General features: G+C 44.2%; 1 long non-coding RNA gene across 1 annotated transcript; it reads right to left on the reverse strand.

Moving 5' to 3' along the window:
• Positions 1-1225: 1225 nt before the first annotated feature.
• On the reverse strand, positions 1226-7662 carry LOC108537031 (uncharacterized). Its single transcript, XR_001887692.1, has 3 exons — positions 7447-7662; positions 7076-7159; positions 1226-1313 (listed from the first exon to the last, which is right to left on the reverse strand). It is a non-coding gene; the product is annotated as an uncharacterized LOC108537031 (long non-coding RNA).
• Between the last annotated feature and the right edge of the window lie 1865 nt (positions 7663-9527).

Here is a 9527-nt window from a genome sequence, read left to right on the forward strand (position 1 = left end):
AAAAAAAAAAAAAAAAAAAAAAAAGATATCCTGCTGAAGGGAAAATTATACAGGGCAAGTAGAGAAATTCAGAGTAAAAATTTACTTTGTAATAAAACCTTCTGAGTCACTATGAACACCATTTGTATTTCTGACAAGTACCACTCGATTTTGTTTTCATGACAGTAAAAAGTTCCAGCAGAGACGTATATCTTGAGTATTTCAGGTCTGATAGTGTGCATGGATTGTAAAATTTTTTCTTGGCTTGGGCACCAAAGTAGATTAGGTAATAAAGAAGTTGCAAAGAAAAGATGTTTGGAGCTTCTAGTTTTGATAGCCAAATGATAAAACAAATGTGATGAGAACATAGAGTTATCCCCAACACCATTATATTCCATAAAATCAATCAAAAAATTATGTGTTACATAAAATAAGGATAGAAAGAGAAAGAGAGAGAGAGAGGGAGAGAGAATGTCTGCTTTACTAAATTGATTTTCTCTCTCATCAGAGTTGGATCTCCTTTTTTGACCCCCACCATATATATAAAACAATAGTTGTACTTTAGTATTCATTAATTTAAAAGATATATAAAAATTAGCTGGGCGTGATGGCAGGCACCTGTAATCCCAGCTACTCAGGAAGCTGAGGCAGAAGAATCACTCGAACCTGGGAGGCAGGGGTTGCAGTGAGCCGAGATCACACCACTGCACTCCAGCCTGGGTGACAGAGGGAGGCTCTGTTTCAAAAAAATAAATACATAAATAAAAGATACATAACCAAATAATAATGTAAAATGTATAAATGTAAAATGCTTCTAAATGAATTTGTGGTTTATTAATTAATGACAAAGACATACATTTGGACAGAGTGCCTTTTTATACCAGTACTATTATTCCATTTGCAGGAAGTGCTGGGTGCACATAAAACACCCATGACCCTTTGCAGTAACTCGGTGTCCCTGAGGGAGTATTTAGCCACCAACTGGGAACCACTGACTTAAAGCAGAAATACGATGCGAAAGCAGGAAGGGATGCTCAACACATCCTTAAAGTGTTTTTCTGAAATTTAAGCCAAGTGAAATAAAAATATTTTTCCCCTAAGCATCTGAGTACGTGAAGTTAGTCTCATCTTGCAATTAGTTTCATTCCCATGTGCTTAGAAATCCCGCCCACATTACAGTTTTCCAGCTCCCTACAAAACCAGAAGTTTTGCCAATCAAATATTTATTGAATGATAGTGATCTTGCTTACAACCTCAGTGGTGTCCATCCCTTAAATTAACCACATTCATTGTTGTCTTTGTGAGATTTTGATCGTTTCCAGATGCGGATACACCTTATATGAACAGAAAGGGAAAAAAATCCAAAGTCATTCCAAATAGAACCAGAACTGTAGCTACCACATGTGTTTTAAATATATGACCCATACAATTAAGAATACAGTATTATAAACCAGCTCTATAAATCTTATAATAAAAACAGAAATGCACCAACTCTTCTTACCCACAAAGAGGCCCTTAATGATACTATAGATTCCATGATGATGTGGCATTGGGACTAACTTAATATTCCATAGGAAGAATGTTAGCTGGCTGAAATACATAGAGCGTATCCCTTTCTGTGCATAACTAAAATGAAGGGAAAACATTTTTCTTTCATATAGACAAAAAAGAAGGCCTTTTTATTTTGGAAATTCTTAAAGATACACAAAAGTAGACATAATAGTATAATGAATTCTCACATGCCTACCACCCAGTTTCAGCAAATGGCATCTTATTTCATTTATATTTTTCATTTTCTACCCCACCAAAAAAAAAAAAAAAAAAGCTGTATTATTTTAATACCAGACATCACATCATTTTGGTGCAAATATTTCATGATGTATGTCTAAGACATGAGAACTCTTTGAAAAATATAGTGTGATCACAAATTCACTAATACTCAAACCAGTAACAATAATTCCTTAATAGTCTTTAATATATAGTATTCAAATTTCCCCAAACATCCCATGTTTGTTTACTTTTTAAAATCAACTGTATCTTCAACTTCTAAGGATGGTGGCTGCTTTTAAGGAACTCACACAGCTGAAATCCCCTTACAGTTCCTCTGAGAAATATATCTTTAAATAAGTGCTTAGTCATGGGACATTTTATCACTGATTCAACAATCACTCTAGGCCTTTATTGAGATGGGCCCAAACACTGCACAGCAGTGGAAACAGGCTCTATTAAGACTTCTTCTCACTGTCTCTTACTGTACGGCAGTGCCTTAAAGTGCACAGAGCTGGGGGTGGGGAAGCCTTGATTCTAATCTTAATGTGGTTGTTATATAACTGTATAACCTTGAGCGTATCTCTCTTCTTTGTCTCAGTTTCCAGGCCTGTAAAATGAGTGGGTTAGCCTATGTAATTTCTAAATATCTTTCTGGCTTTTAAGATTCAACATGTTTGGTTTTATGTCTACGTCAAAAGCTACATCTGCATGGTGTTATTTGCAAAAATGAGAGAATGTCTATTGTAGAAGAGAGTGGGTCTTATGAAATCGTAAGACTAGTTGAATCCTGACTCTAGGTCCCTTGGGTAAGTCATTAACCTTTCTAAGCCTTAATGTCACACTATATTACAATTATTTATTTTACATATCATCTCTTCTATCAAAACTGAATTTCTAGAGAGTCGGGTTTTCTCGTATTTGTCTTTCTTTCATCAAAGTCCAGGGTCCTGTCTGGAGCCTGGTAAGTTCTCAATAAGTGCTTGTTACATAAATGAATGGGAGGGTATGCAATCTGAGGGTAAGAATGGTAGCTCCATCCAACTTACAGGATTACTGTACCATGAAATGAGCCAATGTACATAAATTCACATTTTATATTTGTATCTTAAACATTCTAAGTAGGATATGTTATTTGCTTATAAAAGTCTCTGCTCTACTTCTTATCTTTAGTAAGGGATCAGTGAGGTAGATTTTTCTTTCCTATGCTCAATTTTTTTTTTTCCCAGAGACAAGATCTCACTCCGTCACTCAGACTGGACTGCAGTGGTGTGATCACAGCTCACTGCAGCCTCAAACTCCTGGGCTTAAGCAATCCTCCCACCTCAGTCTCCTGAGTAGCTGGGACCACAGGCACATGAAAACACACTCAGCTAATTTTTTGTTTTAAGTTTTTTTGTAGAGATGGGTTCTTACGTTGTTGCCCCAGGTTGGTCTTATCCTGTCCTCAAGAGATCCTCCTGCCTTGGCCTCACAAAGTGCTGGGGTTACATGTATGAACCACCACATCTGGCCTTCTATCTCCAATTTTATTTGTCTTTGGAAAATTGTACCTGCTTCTTGCTCTTTCTTTCTTTTTAATTAGAGTACACTTTTTTTTTTGAGATGGAGTTTCACTCTTATTGCCCAGGCCAGAGTGCAATGATGGGATCTTGGCTCACTGCAACCTCTACCTCCCAGGTTCAAGCGATTCTCCTCCCTCAGCCCTCCAAGTAGCTGGGATTACAGGCATGCGCCACCATGCCCGGCTAATTTTTTGTATTTTTAGTAGAGATGGGGTTTCTCCATGTTGGTCAGGCTGGTCTCTAACTGCCGACCTCAGGTGATCCTCCCACTTTGGTCTCCCAAAGTGCTGGGATTATAGGTGTGAGCCACCACGCCCAGCCTGCAGTACATTTTTATGTGCTCACCAGCCTTTCTTATTTTTCTATAACAATGTTTTGGGGGGCTTTTGTAAGTAATTGGGGAGTAGCTTAGTGCCAGTCTAATTTAAATAAGACATTTTTATTAACTCCTACAAATTAAAATAATGCAGGAGGTAGTGTAAGATGGATTAGATATATCAGATACATGAAATTTCTGACTTACTAAATGTTCCCTGGAACCAATTCCCTAAAGATGGTCCTGATTCAGTTTCTACAGTCACATGTCAATAGTTCTGCCTTTAAATGTTTCCTCAAATGGTCTATCTCTTTCTGGTAATTATACTAAATTTGGTTTATCAATTGATGATTCCTAATGACATCATTTTGAAACGTGAACATTTCTCTCAACCCTGTTCAAATCTGCCACAATCCCTACAGCAGCAGAGCAGCAGCACCCAAAAGGAATACGAGCCCTAGGCAAAATCCTCACCAAAAACCAAAACCAAAAACGGTGACTGAACAAATATACTTAGGAAAGTTTTCATATTATAAACGCTTCGTGGTGATTCACAAACACCTTAGCACATCAAAGATTCTGAAAGGCCTTACGCTGCTGTATTTGTTTTCTTGTGTAACAAATACACTTGATTTAACTCGTTTAAGTCAGCATTTCTCAAACTTCCTTATTTTATGGACCACTAAGAAAGAAAATTATTGCCAATTAAACTATGACCCAATGCTAAGACGGCACCAAATATAAGACATGAGAGATGTTAATATTCAAAACTGTTTGGGAATAAATGTGTTGTGATATATGACCTCAGAGCCCTTTTTTCAAATATAACTTAAGGACCTACTGAAGATTTAGTTCTTTGGCATGATATTCTGGAAAACTATGCTCTAGCCTAGACTTTCATAATTATTTCAGAGGAAAAAGGTAGAAGGTGATTTTTTTTTTCATTAAGAAGTAGGAGAAAATAATGTCATGGGATTAGAGAAAAGAGAAAAAGAAGTAAAAGAACCAAAATTTTGAATCCAAAAAAGAGAAATACTGTTCACCCGTTCGTGGTGTGAAATTAATTGACCTTATCCAGTTAAAAAGTAATTTCCAGGTACACATCACAAGGTAACTGTCCAGCTGACCTCATGAGCATGCAAATCTCTTTAAATTAAGATGGCATGTAATTAAATCATTCAGCTGGTTGCCAGGCTTCTCCGCGCAGGTAGTTTACTTTCACTTGAAATAACCCCTTTGCGTCTGAAGATCCCCACACCCTGAAGTGACTCAACCCCAAAATACCACCATTGAACAACCTCTAGCTTTACAGGCAATAGGCTTGGCCAGAGAGCATCCGTAACTCGGCAGTGAGTCAGATGGTGTGTGAGCTCTGGGAGGAAGGTTGGAGGCTAAGTTTGCTTGCAGGGAATGGGTGCGGTTGAGCGCAGGGGCCTGGCCAGAGCCTCCCGGTTTACACCCTGCTTCCCAGTTGCCAATCAGACTCCCGGCAGCCGCCCTGAAAAGGTGTGGGCACGACTTCGGGGACATCGAGTGCTATCCCAGGTCGTCCTAGGTTCCCAGTCTTTCCCTGTACTCCTGGGTTTAGCCCCACTGAAGCTTCTGAGTGTCTGAACTACCTGAATCCACCTTCCCGGACGCGCACCTGGAGTTTTCCAGGCTCTCGGGACCAGAGAGACCGGCCAGGGCTTTGCGCAGTCTTTAAGACCCGGAACAAACAGCTGATGACCCCGGGGTCACCTTCACACTCTCCTCTGCCCCACACCTCGTAGCCCTCCCTGGCGGCCTGCTTCCCGGTTGGGGCCTGCCTCTCCAGGCGGCGCCCCCCGAGGGCGGCTGAGGCGCAGAGCCTGGCGGGAGGGCAGCAGCCCTGCGGCGGCTCGAGAAGAACAACTTGTGCGAGCTGAGCCGCGGTTCCCCCGGGCGCTGCATCCGCCCTCAGAGATGCTGGCAGCCCGGGACGGCCTAGCGCGGCCCTCTCCTTATTTATCCGCCCAGCACAGTTTCCATGGTTCCGCCGCCATCCTTCCGCCCTCTTCCTTGCGCTGAGCCCTGCGGCAGTCGAGGGCCTGGCTGGTGGGGGCCCGGGCGCACTTTCCAAGCCCCGGGGCTGGTGGGTGCGCCCCCCAACGCCTGCCCCCCGAGAGGCTGTGCCACTTCCGCAGCCCCAGCCCAGTCCCCTCCCCACTGGCCCGCAACTCCAGTCTGCCCCCGAAGGCGCCGCGCAGCCCCCGGCCCGGCCCGGTGGCGCGGGGGAGGGGCGCGCGGGGCAGGCAAAGTTGCTGAGTTGTTCTGCACGCTCAGAAGTTGCAGCTGCGACGGCAGCTTCCCTCCCCCTTCCTGCACCGGGCTACCCGGAACGCACACCCACCCGTCACCACCCGCTCGCTACCTGCCCTCGCCCCTGCGGCCCCAGCCCGGACTCCACAGCATCCCCACCCTGCGAGAGCGAGGAGCCCAGGTTTCCAAAGGATTTGGGCTAGGGGCGGGCGCACCCCATCTCTCCTCGGGGGAGGCGGGTGATGGGGGGGTTAGTATCCCCTCCACGCAGTTGCCGCTTGCTTGGCTGCGGCGCTTTTGCACTTTGCTAAGTTGAACAGCTGTGCAGACGTCCCCCGCCGGCCCCTGCGCCCTCCTAGCAAAGCGGGGTTTGCAGAACGGGAGCTGGGCAGTGTTCCCATTCCCTCCCACAGGGGACTTTGCCGCGAGGATGGAGAGGGGGCGGGGGGGGGGCTCGGCTTGGGGCTGAGGTCGCCAACAGGTGCCCGCGGGTCCACGCCGCCGAGGAGGGAGCGCGCAGGGAAGCCGGGGGTGGGGGGTGGGGCAGGCTCCCTCGGGGTCCCCCCCGTAGTGCCCGACGCCGGGTGCACCCAGCCGGCAGCGGTCTAGGGAGTGCTCGCGGGTGGCTTCTCGGAGTGCTGGCGCCCTCGCGGCTTGCTGGGGAGCAGGAGGAAGAGGAGGGGGAGGGAGGGGACGCGAAAGTGGGTCAGGAATGTAACTGGATGCTGCACACCCCCAACGCACACCCCCGCTGTGGCCGACCGAGGCGGCCAGCTCCAGCCTTGGAAAGCGAGTCATTTGCTGTTGTGGTTCCCCAGCATTATCGGTGGACGGTTACCAGGGGATCCCGAGGGATGTGTTTCCCTGTGACCCTTTGGGAAGGAAAACTTAGTTGCCTCAGTAACTGAGTTTGGCTTGGATGCAATGATGCAGTGAATGTTCTAGGTGAGCCTGGCAGAGAAGGAGGCTGCAGCTGCACTAGGGGGTGGATTAGCTTTTCTTATTACCGAACCAAGACGTGAAAGGAAAGCTGGGGGGGAGGTGGAGTTTTGCTCTGTTTGTTTTTTACTATTTCAGAGATTACGAACTAAACGTTTCTGCGTTAGGGTTTGAGTCTTCCAGAGGCATGCCCAGGCTGCCTTACATTTACCCAAGTTTTCCTACTTACCACTTAGTTCATCAAAGGTTTGAAGTTGATATCCTAGAGTTGGAAGGAGCAGGGTACAGTGACAGTTTTGTATTTGAGGAAGGCCTGAGAAACAAACGTGAAAAGGCCTTTATTAAAAGGAAAAGAAAAAAAAAAACCGACCCTCCTCAAAGCAGAAGAAGGAGAGCAGCCCAGTTCCCTCATGAGCACAGTGGCACCTCACACGCCAGGCACCTGATGAGGAAAGGGAGGAATGGAGGTTTAAAAGGGATGAGCTTTGGGTTTGAATGCTAGTGAAACAAGCAAAGCCAAGAAAAAAAATAAAAGATGAGACTGCAAAGGGAAATTTCGCTATGTGAATTTATAGCCCAAACTCTTCTTGAGCACCCTACCTGGTTTTTGTCCCATTTTTTTTCATCTGGTTTTGTCCAATGGACCTTAGTCACAAGGTGTAGGCAGGGCTGCTGACCCAAGGCCCAAAGAGCAGTGAAGCTGCAAACCCAGAAGCAATGTGCAACTGCTGGGACTTTTTATCCAGAAGCAAAAAAAGGGTGTGTTGTCCTCTTAAGGGTTATCTGAAAAGCTGACTTAGGAATTAAATTTCTGTATCCAAGGCACTCTAAAATAAAGAAACATACATTGAGATGTATTTTACTTTAAGGAGTATGTAGTATATTCTTAGGAGACAAAAACTGGTCAATTGAATTATATTCTAAATATATAAAAGTAGAAGTTATTTTGTTGTGGAAACTTTTGTGGAGATGAAATTATCTCCAGTCTACTTTATTTTATTTTATTTTTATTGTTTTGGTAGCTAGGTAAACCTTGCTGAAGTTGTTGCACTAGTAGAATGAGAATAATAATAACAGTTGGCCTTATTGGCCGGGTGTGGTGGCTCACGCCTGTAATCCCAGCGCTTTGGGAGGCTGAGGCAGGTGGATCACGAGGTCAGGAGATGGAGACCATCCTGGCTAACACAGTGAAACTCTGTCTCTACTACAAATAAAAAAAATTAGCCAGATGTGGTGGCATGCACCTGTGGTCCCAGCTACTCAGGAGGCTGAGGCAAAAGAATCGCTTGAACCTGGAAGGAGGAGGTTACGGTGAGCCGAGACTGCGCTGCTGCACTCCAGCCTAGGTGATAGAGCGAGCCTCCGTCTTTAAAAAAACAAAAAACAAACAAAAAAAAAAGTTTGCCTTCTTTGGGGAGGTAGATTGGACTTTTTTAGTTTTTGTTGTTGTTGTTTTAATTTTGTAGCGATGAGGTCTCACCATGTTGCCCAGCTTGGCCTCGAACTCATGGGCGGGCTCAAGCCATCCTCCTCTCCCGATCTCTCAAAGTGCTGGGATTACAGGCATGAGCCACCACACCTGGCCTGGATTTTCTACATTATTTTCTGGATAGATAATCTTCAGTTCAATTGGCAAAAGTCATTCTTTTCATTTACAGTGTTTGCTTAAACTGCAGAACAGCTGTCGTTGAAAGACGACAAATTCTATACTTTGAATAGTCTTGCATTCTGAGTGAAAATAGGTGAGTTATACAAAAGTTTTCTTGGAACTTGAAAAGAATTAACACATTCGTGATCTCAGGTTGTATCACCCTGTTAAGGAGCAGGATTTCCTTCCATGTAAGATAATTAGACTTTAAAATTTTGGTTCAAACCGAATTGTTGTTATAAAAATAAATTAAACATTTAAGTAAAATGAAGCGGCAAACTTCCTTTTTCCTCTCATCCTTTTCCCTACCCCATATTTCATCTCTGAATTCATGTGACATTTATATATAGGGTGATGTGCATTTTAGCTATAAATCAGATCAATAAAGCAAGTTAAAGAATGAGCATCTGTTAAGAAAACATTACCAATAGGATTCTTAATATTATGAATGTTCTTGTATATTTAGAACATTTTATATATACATTTTGGGGCGCTTTTCAGGAAATCATCTATGTATAGCAGGTTTTCATGTAGATTACTGTGGGCAATGTACTTGGAACCATTTACTCACTGACACCCCCAAAATATTTTTTGAATGTATGTTTTAAACATCAGAGCCACCTACTGTGTGTTCAGATCTATGTCTAACACTTTGAGAGTTACAGAGAAGTATATGCATGTTCCCTTAAGAGTCAAAGGGTTCAACAGCTAGATGACAAATATAAGAAGTTTAACTGTTGAAGAGTTAAATAAAAACACCAGTAAGGCCGGGCGCAGTGGCTCACACCTATAATCCCAGCACTCTGGGAGGCTGAGGTGGGCAGATCACTTGAGCTCAGGAGTTGGAGACCAGCCTGGCCAACATGGTGAAACCTCATCTCTCTACTAAAACTACCAGTGTGGTGGCACAAGCCTGTAATCCCAGATACTCTGGAGGCTGAGGCAGGAGGATCACTTGAACCTGGGAGGCGGAGGTTGCAGTGAGCGGAGATTGCACCACTGCCCTCCAGCCTGGGCAACAGAGCCAGATCCT

Source organism: Rhinopithecus bieti, unplaced genomic scaffold, assembly GCF_001698545.2.
Source record: "Rhinopithecus bieti isolate Rb0 unplaced genomic scaffold, ASM169854v2 scaffold_14232, whole genome shotgun sequence".
NCBI classification, from domain to species: domain Eukaryota; kingdom Metazoa; phylum Chordata; class Mammalia; order Primates; family Cercopithecidae; genus Rhinopithecus; species Rhinopithecus bieti.